Source organism: Leuciscus leuciscus (genome assembly GCF_965113295.1).
Source record: "Leuciscus leuciscus genome assembly, chromosome: 2".
NCBI lineage: Eukaryota > Metazoa > Chordata > Actinopteri > Cypriniformes > Leuciscidae > Leuciscus > Leuciscus leuciscus.
Genome location: NC_138726.1, coordinates 59019715 through 59045482, shown reverse-complemented (window position 1 = coordinate 59045482; position 25768 = coordinate 59019715). Strand labels below are relative to the sequence as shown.

The window sequence follows — 25768 nt, the reverse complement described above, 5'->3', positions numbered from 1 at the left end:
ATATTTGAAGTGAGGAAAACAAAGGAGAAATTTACTTGTGGACAATGGTACAGTGTTTTGGATTGGGTCATTAAACCAAAACTGTGTGCTTCAGCACCAAGAGAGAGGGAATCTCCTAAAAGAGCTCCCATGGGGGTGGTGGTGGCGCAATGGATAAGACACATGCCTTTGGTGTGAGAGACCCGGGTTCGAATCCACTGTGAGACACCAATGTGTCCCTGAGCAAGACACTTAAAGGAGAAGTTCACTTTTAAAAAAACTTTTGCTGATTATTTACTCACCCCCATGTCATCCAAGATGTCCATGTCTTTCTTTCTTCAGTCGAAAAGAAATTAAGGTTTTTGATGAAAACATTCCAGGATTTTTTCACATATTATGGATTCCATTGGGACCCAAACGGTTCAAGGTCCAAATGACAGTTTCATTGCAGCTTCAAAGGGCTTTAAACGATACCAGACGATGAATAAGGGTCTTATCTAGCGAAACGATCGGTCATTTCAAAAATAAAATAAAAAGTTTACGTTTTATAAGCACAAATGTTCGCCTTGCTCTGTTCTGTGATGCGCGTTCGTGACGTCAAGTAATACGCAATTACGTTGAAAAGGTCACGCTTGAAAAATTGAAGAAAATGTTCTTTTTGGCTTTTTAATATTAAAACACTCAGGATGCGCACACGAAATGGGCATTTTAAACGATAAACTGACACAAATACATTTGAAAATGTTTATTTGGTCCTCCTTCCGCACATTTGTAAACACATCAAACTTGACCTTTTCAACGTAATTGCGTATTACGTGACGTCACGAACGCGCATCACAGAACAGAGCAAGGCGAACATTTGTGCTTATAAAACTTAAACTTTTTTATTTATTTTTGAAATGACCGATCGTTTCGCTAGATAAGACCCTTATTCATCGTCTGGTATCGTTTAAAGCCCTTTGAAGCGGCAATGAAACTGTCATTTGGACCTTGAACCGTTTGGGTCCCAATGGAATCCATAATATGTGGAAAAATCCTGGAATGTTTTCATCAAAAACCTTAATTTCTTTTCGACTGAAGAAAGAAAGACATGGACATCTTGGATGACATGGGGGTGAGTAAATTATCAGCAAAAGTTTTTTCAAAAGTGAACTTCTCCTTTAACCCCTAGTTGCTCCAGAGGCGTGCGACCTCTGACATATATAGCAATTGTAAGTCGCTTCGGATATAAGCGTCAGCTAAATGAATAAATGTAAATGTAAATGTACATGGGTGTGAGTTGCGTCTTTCTAAAGATGACATTCCACCCGTGTGTTTCTGGATGCAGTCGTTTCCAGTCCTTACTGACGGCCACGATGACTGTCTCATGGTGATGTCTGGGCGTAAGCATGCTGAGACTGTGTTCGTGGGTGGTTTGTTTTCGCAAGGGAACATGACCACGTCGGCACGCCGGTCGACTCTTCTTTCTCCAGAAAGCTTGAGTCCCCTCTGTTGTTGGTCAGCCGTCGCTTGACTGTAAAAGCTCAGCCGCAGGTCTGCTCTACACTCTGGGAGACAGTGAAGATAAGTGAGATCTTTCGCAGGGCAAAATCCGGATGGGTCTCTCTCTCCTCAGCGTGTTGTGTGCCTTTGAGCGGTCACAGCAACCCAGCGCTCGCTAGGCGCTCTAGGTGCGCAGTCCCTTTGCCTATTCTCCGTTGTAGCGCCCTCCCTGGTGGCCAACAGGAGAGGTCTACTTCAGTAAATTAGCTTGGGTGACCCGAGCAGTGTGGGCTTCTCTTTCGGGCGAACTAACCCCCTAGGGCCCTTCTCCCTCCAGCATATCACAAGCTGTGCAGCTTCTGGATGGGATTGCTGGTCCTAATAAAAAATTAAATAAATGGGGGAACCTAGTGTTTCATTCAGGGCTCCAGCTGAGGGTAGATGTTGATTGCTGTATTGGAGAAAGTGGCTGTTTCGCTCTGGAAATGAGAATGATGCTGAGCTCCCACTGTAATAGTGTGTGTGCTTCTGCTGAATCAGATTCAGAGCTGACAACCATGCTTTCCCGGGTCTTTCTTGGATGTGCATAGAAAACTTGGCAGTATGGAACTATATTGGTGCCAAAATATGGAATGCCAAAAGTGCCAAATTCTGCATAAAAAATGTTCACCTCTCTGACTACCCTTGACGGTGGGGTGGCTGTGCCTCTGGCAGGCCACCTCTGCCCTGCATGTGAGGCCAAGGTACTCTTATTGCACGAGGGTAGTTCTGAGCCAGGGTTGAGCTGCGCATGTTGACTGACCTTGATCAAAGTCATGGCGCAGACCCTCCGCCAGACGATGTCCATCTCTGTGGTCCAGAAGGCTGGCCTTGCAAGGGTGCGAGAGTTCGTCAAAGTATGCTTTCTTGACACTCTCATCTCACAAAGTGGCCTCTTCGGCAACACTGTCGAGGACTGGCCCAGCAGTTATCCGCAGTCAGTATCATAGGTACCCCGATGTATCATCAGAGTCCCTTATGGGCCGCCCCTCAGTCTGCTCATTGCCAAGGGTGTCGTTCCCTGCTAAAAAAACAACTGTGTCCGCTTCAGGAAGACGACGCCACCCATGTTCCCTGCCCTTACTGTGGGTACGTCTACAGTCCCTTTGGTCCCGCTTGTACGGTCTCTGAGAGCCTGGCTAGCAGTCCCCAGCCCATCTCACTGGCTCATTCGGACCATCAGGCTCGGCAATGCGATTCAGTTCGCCCGGCGTCCCCCCAAGTTCAGAGATGTCCAGTTCACTTCAGTAAAAACTGTTGATGCTCATATCTTCCGAGCGAAAATCGCAGTCCTACTGGCGAAGGACGCGATAGAGCCGGTCCCTCCATCCGATATGAGAACTGGGTTTTACAGACCCTACTTCACTGAACCCAAGAAAAGCGGTGGGTAAAGGCCGATCTTAGACTTGCGAGATTTAAATCGTAGCCTTCACAAGCTACCATTCAATGCTGACGCAGAAACGCATTTTTGAATGCGTCCATCCCAGAGATTGGTTTGCAGCGATTGACCTGAAGGACGCGTACTAGCATGTCTTGACTGTTACTTGACACAGGCCATTTCTGTGCTTTGTGTTCGAGGGTCGAGCTTATCAGTACAAAGTCCTACCCATCGGGCTGTCCCTGTTTCCCTGCGTCTTCACGAATGTTGCGGACGCGGCCCTTGGAGGAACACGACATTCACATTCTCAACTATTTCGACGACTGTCTCGGGACCAGTTGTGTGAACACAGGGACCACTGGCTGAGGGTAATTATAAACTCATACAACTAATTGTAAATTGTAGCCTCAGGTTATTTTCTGTAGTTTTCTTAAGTTCTGCAAGTTGCTGGAAATACAAGCCTCTGTTAAATGACATCATTATGCCACATTTAATTTGCTCATGAGTAAGGTTAGGATCTTACAGTGAGAACAGCTGTTATTTGTTGTATTGACTGCACAACGATAAGGTAAGATACAACAAACCTTACTCACAGTCTAGGGGGAGGGTCACACAAATTTTGTATTGTATTTTGTATTCCTGAAAGCAGCTAAATTTCCAAGTTTGGTATGCCATTTCTGGGGATTTTTCAAAAATAAACTAACTCTTGAGCAAATGACATCATGTAAGAACAGCTGGTGTCTGTGAGTGCAGCCTCAGCGTATCTATTTCAGTTTGGGTTTTACAATAGTTTACAATTAGTTGGGAACATTTAATATTCATTTAACACAAGAACCTGGTGCTCAGTCACCTCAGCCAGTTGGGGCTTCAGGTTAAATTAAAGCTTTAGCGTTAAGTTCTGCCAGGAAGACTCAATCAGCGCGTCATGTATTACCTCACTTCTAACCAATCATGTGCTAACACTCGCAGTATAAAAGATTGGTACTTACATTTGTCTGAGTTCGCAGATGCTGACGCTGCCAATTACCTCCATCCTCCCCAACCACCACCAAGATGGTACTTTCCCCTTCATCCTCCCCACCACCACCAGGATGGTCCCTTCCTTTACCTCCAGGGGATCGGCTGCGCCCCTGCCTTCGTCTTCAGGCAGGATATGCAGCTTCCGCTACCCTCGCATTGCGCGCTAAGGACGGGGCCTACGCCAAAGAACTTTTTATGCTTGTTGGGCTGTTAATAAACATGCGCTTGTTATATCAATTTATCTCCCGAGTCTTTCTGGTAGAACTGGGAAAAGAGCAAACTTGCCCCCCATGTATTGCTTCATATAAGACCGCTTCAGCACTGGCTTCACGGTCGAGTCCCGAGATGGGTGACCATGGGTCCCACCAGGTGACAATCACACCGGCGTGCCACCAAACCTACTCCTGCCCGGAGTAACGAAGGGTCTGACCACAGGCCGAAGGTTTGGTGGCAATAACCTGAGGCCTTGCTCAAGAATCATGGAAACATATGCACCAAACAAGCCACTTGGACATTGCTTGTGGTATCCCCCAGGGGTCAGTACTGGGTCCAAAATTATTTCTGTTATACATAAACGATATATGCAAAGTTTCAAAGATAGCACAATTAGTTCTATTCACTTCTACATTTTCAACCCCTTGGTCTCCCCTGACCCTAAAAAAATATTTAGATAGCACATTTTAAAAATAACTATCTCACAAAACATTTGTTTACACTAGTAAAAATACAAAATTTAAAATTTCTGCTCTGTGCCTGCATTTTGGATTATTGCCTGGGTTGACGTTCACTGCTGTTTCCTTCAGCGGTCTCCGTCTACTAGGATCGGATTACAGCCCACTGCAGTCCCCTGCGCTGCCAAGGACCTAACTGCTGACCAGAGACTCTACACCAACTTTTCCTGTCTTGCTTCCTTGTTGTTCTAAATAAACCTTCACTTTAATTCGCAATTGGATCCTGTGTTTTGTGACCTGACAGTGATTCTGACATCAAGATGCAATATAAATGCTATAGATCTCGAGCAATGATTGTAGGTTTGGTAGTAATAATTGGTTTACTTTAGTGCAGAATAGCGCTTTGTTTATTGAATTTAAATACCTTTCTAGAGCAACCATCGATGCCCCCGAAGATCACAATGTTGTAGCTGTTTTAGAGAAAAGTCAAAAACAATGAAAAAAAAAAGGCTCAGCTAATAATATTTCTTTGACTAATTTAGGGTGAGTATATACATTCCAAATGAGCTTATGATTAGTATCACTGTGCATCAGTGCTATTGGGCTTGGCACAGAGTATGTTCGCCGAACTACACATCCCAACTGTGTCAGCCGGGAGATGATGCCTGCACAGTCAACTCTGTGCATGGAGGCCCGGATTCTTTACCACTGCACTCTATGGCCCTCAGCCTGCAGCAAACCCTTCACCATCCTAAATCCAGCATATGGATGTCTGGATTTTACTGCTGTGACTAATGTGTCCAGCTCCTCATCCAGAACCCTACTGTGTGTATCTTTCACTGACAGTCCTGTTTCTGACATTATCCGGCGTATGGTTTAATGTGCTCACTCCCAGCAATTTTGCAACACACAGCACTGGTAGAGACATGGCTATTAGTTCCTCAATATGATCCTCTGACAAAACTATTCTTGGTCGCCCAAGCTTGCCAGATTCAAAGTCTAGAGTGTTGTGCGTACACACGTGATTGTTGTTGATCTCACCAATCACCTGTACATCCTCTCTAAGTTCATCCATTACAGCATGTGGAAAAGAATCCTCCTGGCTTGACAGTGCACTTAAAAAAACTAGCACCTGGGAACAGGCAAACTCCAAAAAATCTAAATCAACTGGTGGTCGATTAAGCAGATGGGACAGTCGTGCATGGAGTCTATCCAATACAGTATTCATCAACAGTTCCTTAAGAAACAGCATTATAACAATTAGCAACATGCACATTACATTTTAATTATATATTTGATATAAAACGTTGTAATTATATAGTTTAGCATCAGCTCAAAGGTCTAAGCAGATTATATGATATACATCATTTCAATGAAAATGCCAAACCAATCGAATCTGTTTTTCTTACTTAACACTAGCTTGAGTATGTGATATGAATTCAGTATGAACACACGCGAGTCGGCTTAATGGTACACAACTTATGAAGGATTTAAATATAGGCCTATTTTATATTTATTATTTGTGTGCACGTTAAAAGTACCATTCCGACAACGCTGAGCCAAATCAGAATGTCAGGAAGGATTGACTTCTCTTCATGGCGCCTGGCGTGTTTATTGAACCAATCAGATAAGATTAAATCGCGAGAAGCTCATTTGATTGGCTGTGATGAAGGTGGACCCGCCCTCCTCTTCGCACTTGCAAAACTCAATGAGTGAGAGAATCGTGCCAAAACTGTAAGCGCAGGAAGACGGAAATGTGCAAATCGGGTTATTTCGGGAGCATTTACCCTACGCACACAACAAGTCATTTAGACATTTGCAACAGTTTATTTTTTACTCATACAGATTGGTTTTACACTTTCAATCCATTTTGCAGTTCTTTAAACTGTTGTTTTCGGTTGCAAATCACTGTTCACAGGCTTGCAATGATTTTGGATGTATTTCGGCGAAATAAACGTGCCAAAAGTGTAAGCGCGGAAAAATGGAAGTCAGAAGAATACAGATCATATTTCTTTTGCGTAAGCGTGAAGCTGCAGTTTCACAATACATGAATTACTCTTATGAAAACCAGTAAAATGTTGCCGATTCTTTTTTTCTTACGCTTGAAACGTGATTTACACCTTAACAAATCTTCTCTTGCGCATGCAAATTTAATTTACGCTTGCAATCTTGTGCACAATTTCACAAATCTTACCCTGCGCATGCGATTCTTTATGGCATCATATTACCTTCCACTCGCGCTCAACAGGACAACGCAACCAAGCCTGGATTTGCCTGGATCATACCCTGAGACGCTGAGGTTTTCCCGCACCACCACCACCAAGACATCCACCATCATCTTCAGCATCCTCCTACAACTCAGCACAACCCACAATCCCTGCTCTAGAAAAATGGACAGTGTTGGGGTTAAGACAAGCTCTAATCAGCGCTGATGTTCATTTTTACAGGAGGATGAACAAAGCAGAGATATACAACCTGTATGTTTCACTTAAGTCAACATTTCCATCTCCAAAAACCAATCCACCTTCCAAAGGCGCTAACAAATTGAGTAAGAATCGCATGTACCTGAACCCACGCTCTCACTGTTTTTCTCACTGATATTCCCATAAACCACCATTGAAACCACTCCTCGACGCCTCTCTTCTTCAAGCCGTTTCCCCCAGAAACTTCCAATCCTACCTAACCGCTTGGAAATGTTATAAGGATTTCTCCATATTAATATTATATTCCATATCATGAACATTTAAAAAATGACAGAGATGATAACGGTGTCGTTTTCAAAAACTCGTTTTCAGAAACCTATTTCAAAGTTTCAAAGCAAACGCAGTTATTGTGTAAATGAACGGCCATAACTCATTAAAAGTTTTCAGTTTTAAGTTGAAAACACTGTTGTGTAAGCGGCCCATAAGTTAATAACTAGTGATTCTCACAGCGGAAATAAATAAATTAAAAACGCTGGACAATGACTTAAATAAATAAATGTAAAAAGCTGGACAATTACATTATTCTAGATCTGCTGTACAGCCAAAAGCATTTTTTAATAAAACGGACTAAATCTCACTAAATGTTGTGAATGAATTCATTTAGTCAATTGATTCGTTTTTTTATTTAAACTTTTTAATTAAAAAAAGATAAACAAAAAAGATCTTTAAAAAAAATCAGTTGGAAATAATACAGATTAATGATTTTGAAACTGTACAGTCAGTGTGTGGTTTTAATTCAGCAGGTGAAATAAAGATTGATAACTTTTGAATTGTAGATGTTTTTCTCATGGTGATTTTTCTCAGTGTGTTTGACAGATCTGAACACACACACACACAGACTGGTGACCTTATCAAGCAGTGTCTCTGATCACAGTGTTTGACATCATCCTTCAGTCCAGCGTGAGTCTCCATTTCATTTAGCAGTTTATGAGCCATGGTTTGCTCTGCCAGTTTTTATTATCTTTGCATCATGGATTAATTAAATTGAAAATTAGTTTAAATTCTTTAATTTATTATGGATTTTACGAGGTGGATAATGTGTTGACCAATCGTACGAATTGGTCGTGAGATAGCGTTGTCATTGACACAAGTGTACAAGGAGTGAAAATATTTTATGCATAGATCCTTGCAGGAACGCAGAACAAAGAATGTGACATTCAGCTTCAATAAATACACACACAAAATCATTACATGTAGTATCTTCACTATAAATCAGACTACTACATACATTGAGTATGTAGGATCATGGTGGTCTTCAGGTCATGTTATTCACACACTTGTAATACAAACACGACACCAGTGGTTACTCCAGGATACTACAATACTTCTATCACAGCACTATATATATTGTTAGTTATGAATGATCGTTAGAGTAATCTTTGAAAATGCTTAATGTCTGATACAGGTGAAGTGAATCGAGCAGAAGAGATGCATCAGGAGTAAGTGTTTCTTGTTCAAAGCTTTGACTTTATCTTTATTAACTTTATAATCAACTGATTATTATCCATATGAGTACATCATTTACAACAAGGTTTCATTAGTTAACATGAACTATTATTACAGCATTTTATTAATCTTAGTTAATTTCAACATTTTTAAAATGAATAGTTACTTGTGAAGTGGACGAGGGAAGTTTATATGGACAGTGTAACTTATACTGTATTCAGCAGCTCCTTAAACCACAACAGAACATGATTGTGTTCACAATTCATTTACACACACACAACTCTATATATGACTTAACTTATGAGATGATAATATAATACTTGTAGATACTTTAAGCCGACTGTTTTTACATAGATCGTTCTATTATTATCATAATTTTTGCTCAAAAATATTTTATTCAACACCCAAAGCATGCAAATAGAACTATAGATTGGTGCATAAAACAAATTATTGTAGTTCAGTGAGTTGAACTAGCGCAGGTTATGCCAGTAAAGGACACTGGTGTAACGTTAGCAATGATGTACATCTGAGACGGAGAGAAGTTATCAAGAGAAGTACATAAAAACTAGAACACAGCCTCTATTAGCCAATGAATTAACTAATGTTAACAAAGGAGCCTTTATTGTGAAGTTTTGGCTTAGTGTTGTTGTTAATTAGTGCAAAAGTACAGCAAGACAATTACAATTTGCATAATGGTTAATAGAATATATGCCCTTTGGCTGGTAAAACCTTAAAACAGACAAAACATATGTAGTGCTGTCTACTTCTGAAAAAGTTTTGATATTTCAGGAAACTTGAAGCTATTTTTGACAAATTGCAACAAAGCATTAAGGGAACCGAATATGACAGAAATCATCAAACTCTCAGTGATAAAATAAAGGAGCTGAATGACATCACTGATGAACCTGAAGAAAACTACAGAGGGCATTTTGGGATGGCTAGCACGTCGGGCCTTATCAGTTTTAACATTGGGAATGGCTGGAGGAACAGGTGAAGCATCTAACATGATCAAGACTATTGTGAAGATCATAAAACATGTCCACAACAGAACCATCCCAATGTTTATCATTTAACATTAACAACAAATTTATAACACCATAAAAGAGCTTCAGTAGATGGATTATAAAAAATATATATATTTCTGTTCAAAATAAGGAAATACTGACAAGAGTGAGATCTGAGAAAACCGCAAGAATTGCCACAACTCTAAAACTGGTTGAGCAACTAACTGACACAATCCCAACTGTATTAGTTGATCTTGATCATTACAGTATCATATTTTCAGCGAAAGAGGCAAAAGCAGAAGAAATCAAATCAGAAACTTTGAAATGTATTAATCAGATGAGAGAAACAGCTGCTCAATTTCAGAAGACTGAATGAAACTAAAAGTGCCAAAGAATATTTTAACAAATAACTTAAAAATCTGTTTTGAAATGATTGAACTGATCTGTCTGGTATTATTTTCAATAATACAGTAAAAGCAGACCACTCTAAACCGAAATATTTAAAAATGTGTGCATTTAATGATGTATAAAATCATGCAGAAAATGTGCAGTCTTTGAAAGCAGTGAATTCTGAATTATAGAAGTTTACATATTCTGGGATTTTCTACTGTACATCTGCTGCTTTCAGGGCTAAAAACTCTCACATTATAGCAGAGGTTTTCTTTTATCAGAAAATAGTGAGGAAACTGAGGTCAAATGAACTTCTCTTTTCAAGGGAGCTCGAGCTGCGTCTTGAAGCACGTGTAGAATCAGTCCAATGGTGTCGAGACGTCATAGGGGGATGACATCACAGACCAGGAAACTATAAATCATACCCAGAAACAGACCGCGCTAGCTTCTGTGTCTTCAGCAAACGCTCTCTGTGACACTGTCTCTGTCTATCTCTGTTGTTTTGTCATTGCACAATCACTATATATATATATCATGACGAACAAGCAGCAGTTTAAACAGTGTGCTGTCCCTTGCCCTCGTTTCCTTACGGGTGGGAACACACAAACTGTGTGTAGCTTGTTAGGGAATGGAGCATGCCCAAGCACACACTGCGGTTTCTACTCCCTGAGGCGAGGTACCAGTGCTACAATTATACAGTTCTGAGGATCTGGATGTTGTAAGCATTGATGCAGGGGATTTTGAGGATTTGCCACCTCATACCCCTGCTTATGAGGGTTGTGACTTGTGCTGTCGTTAAACTAAATATCGAGTGGCCAGCCGAGAAACAGGAAGTTCAAAAGAAAAGTTTACTAGATGAAATATTTATACCATCTAGATCACAGCCTCCTCGTCGGGGACTGCTGTTTTTTCCCGACCTCCACACTGAGGTATCAAGGTCATGGAGAAAGCCATATCGTGTGTTTAACACTCAAACGTCTAAATACAGCAATATTATGGGATTAAAACAACATGGTTGTGTGATGATGCCTTGGGCTAAAAAGACACTTGCAAGCTATCTCTCTCCTGAGTCAGCATCGTCACTAAAAGCCACGAATTCGAGAATTGCGTCACGCAACAGATTTGTCTCTTCAGGCCACCAAGGAGACGGCCAAATCAGTAGGCTGTTCTATGGCAGCCCTGATGGCCACGGAGCGGCATCTTTGGCTAAATCTGTCTGATATGAAAGATAGGGATAGATCTGTTCTTTTGGACGCTCCGCTCTCGCCTTCTGGCCTCTTCAGCGACTCAGTTAAAACGGCCGTCGAGAGGTTTCAGGAGGCGAAGAAACAATCAGCGGCGTTCCAGAAGTTTCTTCCAGGCCAATCTAATGTTCCCGAGACTGTTCCCGCCCAGCAGTCTCGGGAACATTAGATCTACGAGCTCCTCACAGCACAGAGTGAAAAGCAAAGCGTCGCCACTCTGGCTCCTCCACATTAATGGGGGTCTGGGTGGCGGTTGTTCATTTTCGAAATCAGTCATTATCTCCAAGAAGGCTTCGACTAAGAAGAAGTCCTGACGCAGAGGCCGTCAGACATCTGAGGGCAGTCCCCTCTGGGGAGAAACGGTTTCCACCTCATCAAAAAACGGTGCCCATTTCTCCCTGACGCCCTCTGGGGGGTGACTCTCTGAGGAGGGTTGCAGCGCTGCCAGTTCGCCGGTTTTCCCTGCCGGTTCGCCGCTTGAGGGCACAGAGGTATCAGCGTCCCCAAACGATCCTCCGAGGAGGGCCGTAAAGCAGTCAGTGCGGTTGTTCCCTGCCGGTTCGCCGCTTCAGGGCGTCGAGGTGGCTGCATTTCCCAACGATCCTCTGAGAAGGGTCGTAGAACAGTCAGTTCGGTTGTTCGCCGTTACAGGGAACCGAAGTGGCTGTTTGACCAAAACCAGAGGCCAGTCTCGAGAGACTGGTTTCCTTAGTAGATTTTCTGGCAGTGTGGAAGCTATTACCAAATATATCTCGCTGGGTCCTGCTCATAATAGACAAGGGTTACAGAATTCAGTTCGGTTCTCGTCTGCCCAGATTTCTAGGGGTCCTCCCTATGGTGGTGGACCCCGAGCAGACTCTGGTTATGGGGCAAGAAGTACAGACTCTTCCACGAAAGGAGGCTACAGAAAGGGTTCCTCCTCCCAGCAGGGAGTCAGGGTTTTACAACCATTACTTTATTGTTCCAAAAAAGGATGGGGGGTTGCGTCCTATTCTAGACCTGCGCCAACTAAACCACAGGGTTCATAACTCATGTTCAAGATGCTTACACTCAAACAGATCGTGTCACAGATTCAGTCCAAGGACTGTTTTGTCACCAAAGACTTGAAGGACGCGTACTTCCATGTAGCCATCCATCCTCATCACAGGAAGTTCCTGAGGTTCGCTTTCGGGGGCGAAGCATACCAATATTTTCCTGGTTCTTCCCTTCGGGCTAGGTTTATCAAACCGCACTATCACGAAATGCGTGGATGCAGCTCTGGCTCCACTGAGACTCCAGGGCATTCGTTGAATTACATCAATGATTGGTTGATTTTAGCTCAATCCGAGCAGATGGCGGTTCGGCATCGAGATGTCATTCTGTCGCATATAAGTAAGTTGGGGTTAAGGCTGAACGTCAAGTAGAGTGTGCTCCTTCCATCTCAGAGGACCACTTTTCCAGCCGTGGTTTGGGATTCGACGGCGATGCAGGCACAACTTTCCCCTGCTCGTATAGCATCGATTCACTCAGCCGTGAATGTTGTAAAACTAGGCCAGTTACTCACTGTGAAACAGTTTCAGAGACTGTTGGGTCTCATGGCAGCTGCGTCCAAAGTAAAATATTTTCGGTTTGTGTACCTGAGACCCCAGCAGTGGTGGCTCAGAACCAAGGGGTTTTCTCCGAGCGGAAATCTGTTTCACATGATCAAGGTCACGCCCCAATGCCTACGTGCCTTAGTCATGTGAAAGAAGACTTGGTTCCTCGCCCAATGCCCAGTGCTGGGGGCTTCTTGTCCTTGCGTAACGCTAACGACAGATGCTTCCCTCCCAGGTTGGGGGGTTGATCATGAGTGGTCGCTTAGCGAAAGGTCCGTGGCAGGACAATCAATTTTCTTGGCACATAAATCGTCTAGAAATGATGGCGGTGTTTCGAGCTCTCAAGCACTTCCTCCCAGACCTGAGGGGCAATCATGTGCTTGTCTGCATGGACAACACATCAGTGGTCTCTTACATCAACCATCAGTGGGGTCTGAGGTCACGTCACCTATGCAGTCTGGCTCATAAGATTCTCCTATGGGCCAAGGAAATTACTGTCTCTCAGGGCAGTATATATTCCAGGGCATCAAAACCAGGGAGTGGATAACCTGTCGAGACAGGGGCTGAGGCCAAGGGAATGGAGACTTCACCCCGAGGCGGTGAAGCTCCTATGGGAGAAATTCGGTCAAGCACAAGTCGACCTATTTTTATCTTCAGAGACAACTCACTGTCCCATGTGGTTCTCCCTCACAGGGAAGCTGGATGCGATGTGGCCGAGGCTATACCTGTACGCCTTTCCTCCGATATCTTTGCTCCTGGGAGTTCTGGAGAGGGTTCCGTCTGTTATTAGTAGCCCCGTACTGAAGAGGTTTTAGAAAAGTTCCTCACACTAAAAACTTTATTTCGCTTTGTTATTTCTTCTATCAAGAGAATTGGAGACTTGCAAGCCTTGTCGTTTGCACCTGGTATGGTGAAAGCCATATGTTCTCAAGGTCCCTACTAATGTTGCGGGCCCCATTATGCTGCAGGCCTTCTGCCCTCCACCGTTCTTATCATCAGATCAAGAAAAACGTAATCTGCTATGCCCTGTTCTGGCTTTGAAATCCCATGTCCACAGAGCTGCCCTGTGGCGAAAGTCGGATCAATTATTTGTCAGTTTCGGGTCACCTAGGAAAGGGTACCCTGCATCTAAGCATAGGATGAGCAAGTGGGTGTGAGTTGGTGTGAGAAAAAGATGCGTCTTCAGACGTTTCTTAAAAATAGCTACGGACTCAGACGCTCTGGTTGAGTTAGGCAGATCATTCCACCAGCAGGGAACAGTCAAGGTAAAGGTCAGAGAAAGACATTTTGTGCCTCTTTGAGAAGGCACCACAAGACGACATTCACTTGCAGAGCGCAAGTTTCTGGATGGCACATAAGTCTGAAGTAATGAGTTTAGGTACAGGGGAGCAGTACCAGTGGTTGTTCTGTAGGCAAACGTCAGTGACTTGAATTTGATGCGAGCGGCAACTGGCAACCAGTGCAATTTTGTGAGGAGAGGAGTGACGTGTGCTCTCTTCGGCTCGTTAACCCCCTGAGGTCTACGGTATCGCCGGCGATACCAGCACGCTTTTTTTTTATCAATGTAAAAGAAACTCATAAATACTCTGTTGACTTTGATTTTCCATAGGAGTTTCATACATCAATCGATTCTGTTAAATGTGTATTATTTTTGTGTATACTCACAATAAAAACAAAGTGTTGTGCTTTTTGCCAAATAAAGAAAAATAAACACGAAGCGAGTTCTGCCTTCACTCTGCCAGTGAAGTCCATTCTGAAACGCGTCCGAAAATGAACAATAACTCAGCGAATACTCAGTCAAACAGGCATACAGACACACAGGCATGAAGCTTGAATTCTCTTCTTTTAAATGAAGTAATTTATATAAAAAACAAATATTCTCATCTTGTGAAATCTGTATTAAAAGAGAGCGATTCCAGTCGAGCTCATCTCAGCTCATTACGTTTTAATCGGCCCCGCCCACGGAGAGCGCGCGCTATTCAAACGCAAATGACTGAGACGATCCCATACAAACTGTGAACGCCCACATATCAGCTCGAGAAAACACATCAAGTTTATTCAGATAAGTGTACTTGTCTACACTGTCTCGCAGCGCTGTGAGGAATAATAATAATGGAAAACGTACCTCAGAAGTGCTGGTATTTCGAGGAGCAACGGATGGAATAATGTAGTAAGTTTTTTTTTTCATTCTCAAGTAAATCGCGTTTCTGTGTGAATGAATGAACGGCAGAGATGCGCTGTTTACCACAACTCGCAAAAAGACGGTTTAATTTTGAATTGCGTTTCTGTGTGTGAATGAATGATCTGCTTTTAGCAAACTATTTTACTATACTGAGTAAAATCGATTGAAATATGTTGAAATAAAATGTATTTGTATAAGCAACGTATTAAACTGCAAATTAACATTTATATTCCTTATAATAAAAACGAAAGACCTATTTTACAGACAAATGAAAGACAACATTTCGTTGATTCGTTTTGGATAGATTACACATTTTTACTGTAAAATATCTGCCACCTCAAATAAGCTTTTGTTTGCCAATTTTTGCTAATATGTTAAATATAGTATGTTTTGTCAATGTAGGCTATATTCGAAGTAATGAATCCTTAACTTTGAAATATGTATGATAAAATGTATACTTTAGTTTTTACAAAGAAAGATTACACTTCAATTGTTGTTGTAATTGTAACCTTTTTAATAAAAAAATATATATTTACAAGGTAGATGTAAACAAATTTTAAAAGGTAAATATAAGCATTTTCTTTAAATAATTTTTATTGTGTTTTATTATTGACAAATTTGGGGAGAGGATACATATTCCAAAACTGAAAATACAGTATGAGAATTAACTGCACAATTACTAGACATGTTTTCCTTGGATATTATACAATTTGCAAGCAAAATTTGTTCAAAAAAAAGAAAAAAAAGAAAATTGACATGCTTCCAACTGTGAACCAATTTGGTAGAATATATATATATATATATATATATATATATATATATATATATATATATATATATATATATACTGTATATATATTGCTCTTGCATTCTTTCTTGTGGCTATAGGTGACACACCTGAATGAATGGCTCATTAAGTATGCGGGCCCCATTGTCTCCTCAGGTGTGAACCACTACATATGCATGATGGTGTTGAATGGTTGACGCCCCTTGCGCATATTGCCTTTACAAACAAAAAGTGTTTTACAAGATTTAAATCAATGTATTGTGTTATGTGAATGATAAGGGCAGGATGATTTTCACATCATTTTGAAGAAAAAACTCTAGGCAAAGACATCAATTAGTCAAAAGTCGTATTGACACGTATTTAGTATGTGTTTTGTGGCCTTATTTCAGAAACTTTAGTTTTTAGTTTTTTCAATAACCATGCATAAACATTATTCTCTCAAAAATACAAACATGTACATGCATGTTGCTCACATATTATGGTAGCCCTGTTTGTGCTAAATAGAGTGTAATTATACCTTTGCCATTAATATGTTTATAAGCAACTGAAAAAAGCACAAATGTCAGGGCAGGTCAGAACATCTCAAGGACCCCAAAAACCCCTCAGACCTCAGAGGGTTAACCCTCTGAGGTCTGAGCTGTTTTCTGGGCCTGGAGGTGTTCTGACATGCTCTGACATTTGTGTTTTTTTCTGTTACTAGTGACATTTTAATGGCTAAAGTCTGATTACACTGTATTCAGCACAAACTCTGCTACAATAATATATCAGCAGCATGTATGTAAAAGTTTGTAGTTTTGAGATAATGACATTTATGCGTGGTTTGTGAAAATACAAAAAAAAAATTGTCACTGAAATAAGGCCATGAAACCCATACTGATTATTTCTTCACAAGACTTTTGAAAATTGTATGATGTAGCCTAGAATATTTGCTCCAAAACTATGTGAAAATCACCCTGACTGCTCATTCAGATAAGACAATATATTGATTTAAAATTTCTAAGACGTGTTTTGTGTGACAAAGCCATATTCGAAGAGGCGTGATCATCTTATGAATATGTAAGGTTTTAACACCTGAGAAAGACAAAGACACTCCCCTAACTGCCCTATTAGGAGCGATCAGGCCCTGTCATTCAGAGCAACCTTGCACAAAGAATGAGGAGATTTAAAAAAGAATGGCTTTTAGATTGTTTGGATTTATTTACAACACAACATAATCCAAAAATACACAACAAATGACAAAAGAGCACATTGAAAACAATGATCCAAAGACAGAGACCTTTGTGCCATTCCTAAAAACATTGTACATACCATTTCCAAGGTGTTTGATTTTCACTTTACCATGTTCATGTACAGAGACTCATGTGAATGTTGAAGTCAGCAGGACTCAGTTGCATCTGGTCCCTGAAAGAAAAGAAAAAAGTGAACATACTGGTATCAAGAGAAACTAGGCCTGCACGATTTTGGGAATACATTTTAGATTTTTCTGGTTAAAATTGCTTTTTAAAATTCACAGAATACACACACACACACACACACACACACACAAATGTTTCCAACAATATATAATATAAAGAACACCATATTTGTTGTGCCTTGTAGGCATAAGCTATGTGCAGTACTGCATAAAATAATTTTATTTTACAAAGCAGCCTATAAATCTTCCAAAAGATTTCAGTAACAATGCTAGAGAAAAATATATTGATTATCTTATGTTACTTCAAATGTTTCCATTCGTTATGATGATATGAAATGAGATAATAGTAAAAACATAAAGCCTAATGTTTGGTGCATTTTTCCTTTCAAACGCAATCGCGCTCCAAAATATGATACATTCAAACCCACAGCGCGCTCCAAAATATGATACATTCAAACGCCATCGCGCTCCAAAATATTAAACATTATGGTTAACATATCTATGTTTGAGCAGATATCCACAAACAGTATTTAACAGTAAACACGGGTCTAAATAGTATAATATTCACCATATATCTAGCAACAGTTCAACTGCAATGTGAAGTTTATGCAACAATACCATAAACTAATAAGTACGAATTTCTTACCTTACATCTTTCTTGTCTTCAAATCGCGTTCTTCTTCTTCTGATGTAAATCCAATGTAAGCTCACAGCGCGTCTTCCAAACTCGACGAAAAGCAGAGACTTGTGAAGTGTTTTGGTGTTTTGTGTTTGAGGTAATGAGGGCGTTCGCGTTCCATGTGGAGATTTGCATGTGAATCTCTTTTGCGCGAGTGGGCGTGTCGAATTAAAAGTAATTAGCAAGCGTTTGAGATACTGGACATCCTGTTGGTTTTATACAAATTACTTAAACAGAGAATATTTGTTTTCAGTTTGAATCCGATCATTTAAAAGTACACACTTAAATGTGTATAAAGGTATATGGCTCATAAATCTGTGAGAAGTATTCGCTGAGTGACGTGCTCAAGAAAAAAAAGTTCACCTCGACGGAGAGGCAGAACGCACACCCTGTTTATTTTCTTTATTTTACAAAAGCACAATGTTTTGATTTGATTGTAAGTGGACACATACAAAAGTAGAAATATCACAGATTCTTTTTTTATATTTCTTTTTTCTGTATAACCATAAATGACGGAGTAATTTAAGTTTATTGTACTACAATGTGAAGAAAATCCAGCAAAACGCGGGGGCGCGTTTTCCGACCTCAGAGGGTTAAAGACCACTCTAGCTGCAGCATTTTGGATCAGTTACAGAGGTTTGACAGTGCAAGCTGGAAGACCAGCCAGTAGAGCATTACAATAGTCCAGTCTGGATAGAACAAGTGCTTGGACAAGGAGTGTCCAGAGCATGCTCTCATAGGAAGGACCTGATCCCCCTAATGTTGTATAAGGCAAATCTGCAGGACCGAGAAGTTCTAGCAATGTGGTCTGTGAAGTTCAATTGATCAATCACAACTCCAATGTTCCTGGCTGACCTTGATGGAGTTATGGATGACAGACCTAGCTGAATGGAGAAGATTTGGTGTAGTGTTGGGTTGGCCAGGACCACAAGCAGCTCTGTCTTCGCAAGGTTTAGTTGAAGGTGGTTGCCCTTCATCCAGCCAGAAATGTCTGTCAGGCAGCCTGAAATGCGAGCAGCTACCGTCGGATCATCAGGCTAGAATGAGAGGTAGAGTTGTGTGTCATCAGCGTAGCACTGAAAGGAAAATACATGTTTCTGAGTCACAGATCCTAATGATGTAATGTAGATGGAAAAGAGAAGTGGTCCAAGCACTGAGCCCTGAGGCACCCCAGTAGCTAGATGTTAGGTCATAGACACCTCACCTCACCCCTCCACGACACCCTAAAGGACCTACCTGAGAGGTAAGACTTGAACCATTGGAGTGCCGTTCCCGAGATGCCCTTTGTCTTTAGGATTGACAGGAGGATCTGGTGGTTAACTGTGGCAAAGGCAGCAGACAGATCCAGCAGGATGAGAACTGAGGATGTGGAAGCTGCTCTTGCCAACCTCAGTGCTTCAATAACCGAGAGCAGGGTCGTCTCAGTTGAGTGTCCGCTTTTTAAACCAGACTGGTTGTTGTCCAGGAGGTTGTTCTGTGTAAGAAAAGAAGAGATTTGGTTGAAGAGACTCGTTCAAGTGTTTTCGAGACGAATGGAAGGGATACCGGTCTGTAATTTTCCAGATGTGCTGGATTTAGAGTGCGTTTCTTAAGCAGTGGGGTTACCCAAGCCTGCTTAAATGCTGTGGGAAAAGTACCAGTGTGAAGAGAGGTGTTGATGTGCGTGAGTGCGGGTACAATTAAGGAAGAAATGGCTTGAAGTAGATTAGTGGGAATAGGATCAAGCGGGTAGGTAGTAGGGCGATTGGAAAGGAGGAGTTTGGAGACTTCTGCCTCTGAAAGCAGAGAGAAGGAGGGTAGAATGTGTGTGCTAGCTGGTAAGATGTGTGTGTCAGTTTGTGGATTGGTAATTGGCCGCTGATGATGGTTGTTTTATTTATGATGAATGTGGCAAAGTCGTCAGTTGTTAGGGTTGATGAAGGAGGAGGAGGTTTTGAAAAGCATGCGAGAGTCCGAAGAATTGTTCATTTTGTTGTGATAGTAAGTCATTTTAGCAGTAGAGATATTATCAGAGAAGGAAGAGAGGAGGGATTGTAAAAGACCAAGGTCAGAAAGGATCTTTCGATTTGCGCCACTTCCTCTCTTCCTCCCCTGAGTTTAGAACGATGTTCGCGGAGAACATCAGATAACCAGGGGGCAAAGGGGATAGCGCCGGCTGGCCTGGAGGAAAGGGAGCAGAAGTTGTCCAAGCAGGATGTTAAAGTGGAGAAAAGAGTATCAGTTGCACTTTTAGTATCTAGTGTTGAGAGCTGATCAGGTGGAGGAAGTGTGGATGTGACCAAAGAGGATAGGCGGGAGGGTGAGAGTGAGCGTAGGTTTCGGCGAAAGGTGACCTGTGGAGGAGTGCGTGTTGTGTTTTGAGGCAGGTTGAGGTTGAGAGTGAGGAGGAAGTGATCTGAGGTGTGCAGTGGAGTGACCAGTGTATGGTCAGTGGAGTAGTAGCGGGTGTAAATAAGGTCCAATGTGTTACCTGATTTGTGAGTAGCCGCAGTAGATATTCGTTTGAGGTCGAATGAGGCAATGTGGAAATCAGCAGTCTGAGGTTTTTTTAGGGTTTTTTCTCACTCTCAATATATATATATATATATATATATATATATATATATATATATATATATATATGCATCCAAATACGCATACAACAATAATTCTATGTGTATGAATGTGTATGTGTATGTGTACATGTATGTTAATGTGTATGTGTATGCGAATAGGGTGTGAGAGACTTAAGAAGACAGTGATAATGTGGAAGAACAGCTGCTAGTGTCAATACAGATCTGTCAAAGATTATTTAACAACAAATTCTGTATTATACCCTACCTTTTAGTCTGAAGGAGACAGAAAATGGTTGGACACTAGACTATGTGCCGGTGTTAAACTGAATTATGTGACTGTAGAAGGTGATGTTTTGAACTCTTAATCCCAACACTAACCCTATAAGCCTCAGGCCACCAAACGCAGTTGTCGTGTAAATGAACGGCCAGAACTCATTAAAAGTTTTCTGTTTTCAGTTGAAAATGCTGACGTGTAAATGGCCCATAAGTTAATAACTAGTGATTCTCACAGCAGAAAATAATCAATTAAAAAAGTACTTAAACTGGACAATGACTTTATTCTAGATCTCCTGTAGAGCCAAAACAATCTTAGTTGCATTAATTTTTCTGTTATCACTGTAAAGCTGCTTTGTAAAAAGCTCTATATAAATAAAGGTGACAAGACTTGACTTGCAACAACAACAAAACCAGATCAGATCAGACACACTGATATTCATCAGTATAATAAGAAAAACTACCAGGATATTTCAGGACACACTGAAGGAGTTTGCTGGAAAACTTGGCATGAAGTGAAAGAGAAAATAAACAGTTTCAACCACCTGAAGGCAAAAGAGGAACCGGATAGTTTTGCAAAAGTGATGTGTAGGCCTAAGTCTGTTGTTCCTTGTAAACTCGTATTGAAACGAAACTCTTGGGAATATAAATGGAGCATAAGCATATAAATATGATCAGTATTTCAGTCAGAGCGAATCCCTCTTCAGACGCTCTTCACTCACTCCAGGTGGGCAAGAATATTCATACTTCTTTATTTATAGCAAATTATGATTATATTCCCATTACACACAGATGAATATATATATTTTAGTTGTTTATATATTTCACTAGTGTAGTATTTAGAAATGATGTTGACTAAATCTCAAAAAAAAATTCTGCATGAATTAATTTAGTTAGTTACATTTATAATTCAAAAAGATAAACTAATAGGATCTTTTCAAAAACAACAAACGAGTTGGAAAGAAAACTGATTAATGATTTTGAAAGCGTACAGACAGTGTGTGGTTTTAAATAAAGAAGTGCTGTGTAACTTCAGTATCTCGGTGCTCTTTGGGTTTAGGGATGGTTCCACTCTTCAGAAAAAACAATCCAAGGCACTCGAGTAATTTTAGAAAATATAAAAAACCTTTATTCTTCCATGGCTTAGATTTTAAAAACAGGTGATAAGCAACGGCACGCCTACTGTACATGAGCCAATGAGCCTTCATCAGGGTGTGAGATGATGTGTGATGAAGGCTCATTGGCTCATGTACAGTAGGTGTGCCGTTGCTTGTTACATCTTGTTGCTTCAGCAGGTGAAATAAAGATTGATAACTTTTGAATTGTAGATGTTTTTCTCATGGTGATTTTTCTCAGTGTGTTTGACAGATCTGAACACACACACACACAGACTGGTGACCTTATCAAGCAGTGTCTCTGATCACAGTGTTTGACATCATCCTTCAGTCCAGCGTGAGTCTCCATTTCATTTAGCAGTTTCTGAGTCATGGTTTTTATCTTGGCATCATGGATGAATTAAATTGAAATCCTTTAATTTTCCAACATTGATGAGTTTTCCTTTACTTTATTGTCACGTCATTGACCAACCTGATCGTATGAATTTTACGAGGTGGATAATTGTACGAATTCATACAACCTCACTCCTACACATTTTTGCTAAATCATACATATTTTACGAGTTGCCCAATTTGTTGTCTAATCGTATGAATTAGCCGCCTCGTACACACTCGTACGAATTGGTCGTGAGATAGGCGTTGTCATCGACACAAGTGTACAAGGAGTGAAAATATGTTATGCATAGATCCTTGCAGGAATACAGAACAAAGAATGTGACATTCAACTTCAATAAATACACAAAATCATTACTTCTAGTATCTTCACTATAAATCAGACTATGACATACATTGAGTTGTAGTTATCACTTTACTTCTGTTTACAGCGGTTACAGCAACAGACACTCATGGGGGCGTGTACATCTTCTTCAACAGGTCAGAACACACACACACACACACACACACACACACACACACACACACACACACACACACACACACACACACACTTGTAATACAAACACGACAGCTAGTGGTTACTCCAGGATACTACAATACTTCTATCACAGCACTATATATATTGTTAGTTATGAATGATCGTTAGAGTAATCTTTGAAAATGCTTAATGTCTGATACAGGTGAAGTGAATCGAGCAGAAGAGATGCATCAGGAGTAAGTGTTTCTTGTTCAAAGCTTTGACTTTATCTTTATTAACTTTATAATCAACTGATTATTATCCATATGAGTACATCATTTACAACAAGGTTTCATTTGTTAACATTAATTAACTACATTAGTTAACAATAACTATTACAGCATTTTATTGATCTTAATTTCAAGTAATTTAAGTTAATTTCAACATTTAAAAAAATAATGATTAGTTCCTCATCAAGTGGACGAGGGAAGTTTATATGGACAGTGTAACTTATACTGTATTCAGCAGCTCCTTAAACCACAACAGAACATGATTGTGTTCACATTTCATTTACACACACACAACTCTATATATGACTTAACTTATGAGATAATAATATAATACTTGTAGATACTTTAAGCCGACTGTTTTTACATAGATCATGCTATTATTATCATAACTTTTATCAGTGCATTTTTTTTTAATAGTTTTTTCAACACCCCAAGCATGAACGATGCATAAAACAAATGATTCTAGTTCAGTGAGTTGAACTAGCGCAGGTTCTGCCAGTAAAGGACACTGGTGTAACGTTAGCAATGATGTACATCTGAGACGGAGAGAAGTTATCAAGAGAAGGACATAAAAACTAGAACACAGCCTCTATTAGCCAATGAATTAACTAATGTTAACAAAGGAGCCTTTATTGTGGAGTTTTATAGTGTTGTTAGTTTGCTATAGTGCAAAAGTACAGCATGACAATTACAATGTGTATAATGGTTAATATAATATATGCCATTTGGCTGTTAAAACCATAAAACAGACAAAACAAATATCCAGAGCTTTCTACTTATGATTATTTTATATATATATATATATATATATATATTTCAGGAAACTTGTAAACGAATTGCAACAAAACATTACGGGACTGAACTCAGAATTTAACAGAAATCATCAAACTCTCACTGGTCAAATTAAGAAGCTGAACGACATCACTGATGAACATGAGGAAACTACAGTGGGACGATGGGCAGAAGCAACAAACAGAATCAAAGCCATAGTGGATTTGGGTTTGTCTTTAACCAAGACAATGATTGAGCATCTGAGAACAATTTCTAACACAGTAAAAGAGCTTAAGCAGATGAAGAAGGATTATGTTCAAAATAAAGACATACTGAGAAGAGTGAGATCCATGAACATGGGGAGAATTGACAAACCTCTCGAACTGCATTATAAGCAACTAAACGGGAAAATCAATGATCTATTACAAATTCTTGATCATTACAAAATAACAGGACAAAACATGTCTTTGAAACTTATTCCTGAGATGAGAGAAACAGCTGCTAAATTTCAGGAGACTCTGAATGAAATTAAACATGCCAAAGAATATATTAACAAATTAGTTTAAAATCTGTTTAGAAATGAAACTGATCTGTCTGGTATTATCATCAATAATACTCTAAACTGACATCTATAAAAATGTGTATTTAATGATGTATAAAATCACGGAGAAGTGTTCAGTGTTCAGTCAAAGCAGTGAATTCTGAATTATAGGAGTTTACATATTCTGGGATTTTCTACTGTAGATCTGATGATTTCAGGGCTAGAAACTCTCACATTACAGCAGAGCTTTTCTCTTATCAGAAAATAGTGACGAAAATGAGGTCAAATGTACTTTCTTTCTTTTTTCTTTTTTTTTTTTACATTGATTTTGTAATGTGATTAAATTACTCTGATTGTCATATAATTTTTTGGAAGATTTTATTTTATGTTTGATGAGCAACCGTTTGCATGTTGTTTTTCTGGTTCTCCATGACCTTGGTTAAACTCTTTTTGTCTTTGTAAATTAACCACTTGTTCTGGAGTGTAGATTATATTTATTTCTTGTTAAATTACAAGCATTCATTTTAATTGCCTTATATATATATATATATATATATATATATATATATATATATATATATATATATATATATATATATATATGTGTGTGTGTATGTATATATATGTGTGTGTGTGTTACTGTTTTGTAATGTAATGTAAAATAAAATCAATAATTTCCCCAGCTGATGTAGATGTAGAAGACCAAAATATATATTACAAAATACATGTACATCTGATCTCACCAACATATTCACCAAACTGTGTGATCTTTTATAAGTAAGCATGGGAAGGTATTTGAAATAATCTTTTAAGAGGCGACATGAAGCTAAAATAAACACATTTTTGTTTACAATATATTCAATCTTGTAACTGTTCTTGTTGTAAGGGTTGGTTTACTGAAAATGCTTTTGGTCTTTTTTATTCATTCTTTAATAACTGACTTGTATTGGACTTTTTCACTAAATCAAATTAAATAAAAATCAAATTCATATCATGTTGTTATAAAATTCGCCATTATTATTTAGTATATTAATCAGTAACGCTTTTGACATTATTTACTGTGTAGTTGAGTTGTTAATAAAACATTTAGTTTAAATAATGTTTTCAGGAACATTATACTACTAACCTTAAAAAAAAAAAAAAAACTTTCACTAACATTAAGAAAACTGGACATTTTAATGTTCCCATAAGCAGAACAATGTTTGGGAAAGGTTCTGTTAGCTGTGGAGTTCGTCTCTCCTGCTCTCGAGCTTCATCTGGTGGACATTAAACAGCTGTGATGAAACATGAGAATTAAGATCAATTTACATTAAAGGGGTCATGAACTGCATTGTTCTGTTTTATAACGTTTCCTATGGGGTGCACTTATAATGTTAGTATGATTTTTACTTCAAAAATTGTCAGAATTTTGTAATAAAAGGTTTTTAGCAAGTATTACATGTGGAACTCTCTCCAAATCTTTTAGCACGTTTTTACTATTGCAGCTCTCAAGGTTAACTAATCGTGGAAAGTGTTGATTATAGCATTATATTTAGATCTATAGGATTATATTGAGATAGTCAAGTCAAGTCAAGTCAAGTTTATTTGTATAGCGCTTT

At 39.7% G+C, this 25768-nt stretch overlaps 1 long non-coding RNA gene across 3 annotated transcripts; it reads left to right on the top strand.

Moving 5' to 3' along the window:
* Nucleotides 1-239: 239 nt before the first annotated feature.
* On the top strand, nt 240-24816 carry LOC309492542. Of its 3 annotated transcripts, XR_014203555.1 has the most exons (6): nt 240-1093; nt 7857-7952; nt 21957-22052; nt 22540-22588; nt 22792-22825; nt 23679-24816. It is a non-coding gene; the product is annotated as an uncharacterized lncRNA (long non-coding RNA). The 3 variants fall into 3 exon arrangements; XR_014203556.1 differs by lacking the exon at nt 240-1093 and having other exon boundaries at nt 7738-7952; XR_014203557.1 differs by lacking the exons at nt 240-1093; nt 7857-7952 and adding an exon at nt 21199-21327.
* The last annotated feature ends 952 nt before the right edge of the window (nt 24817-25768 follow it).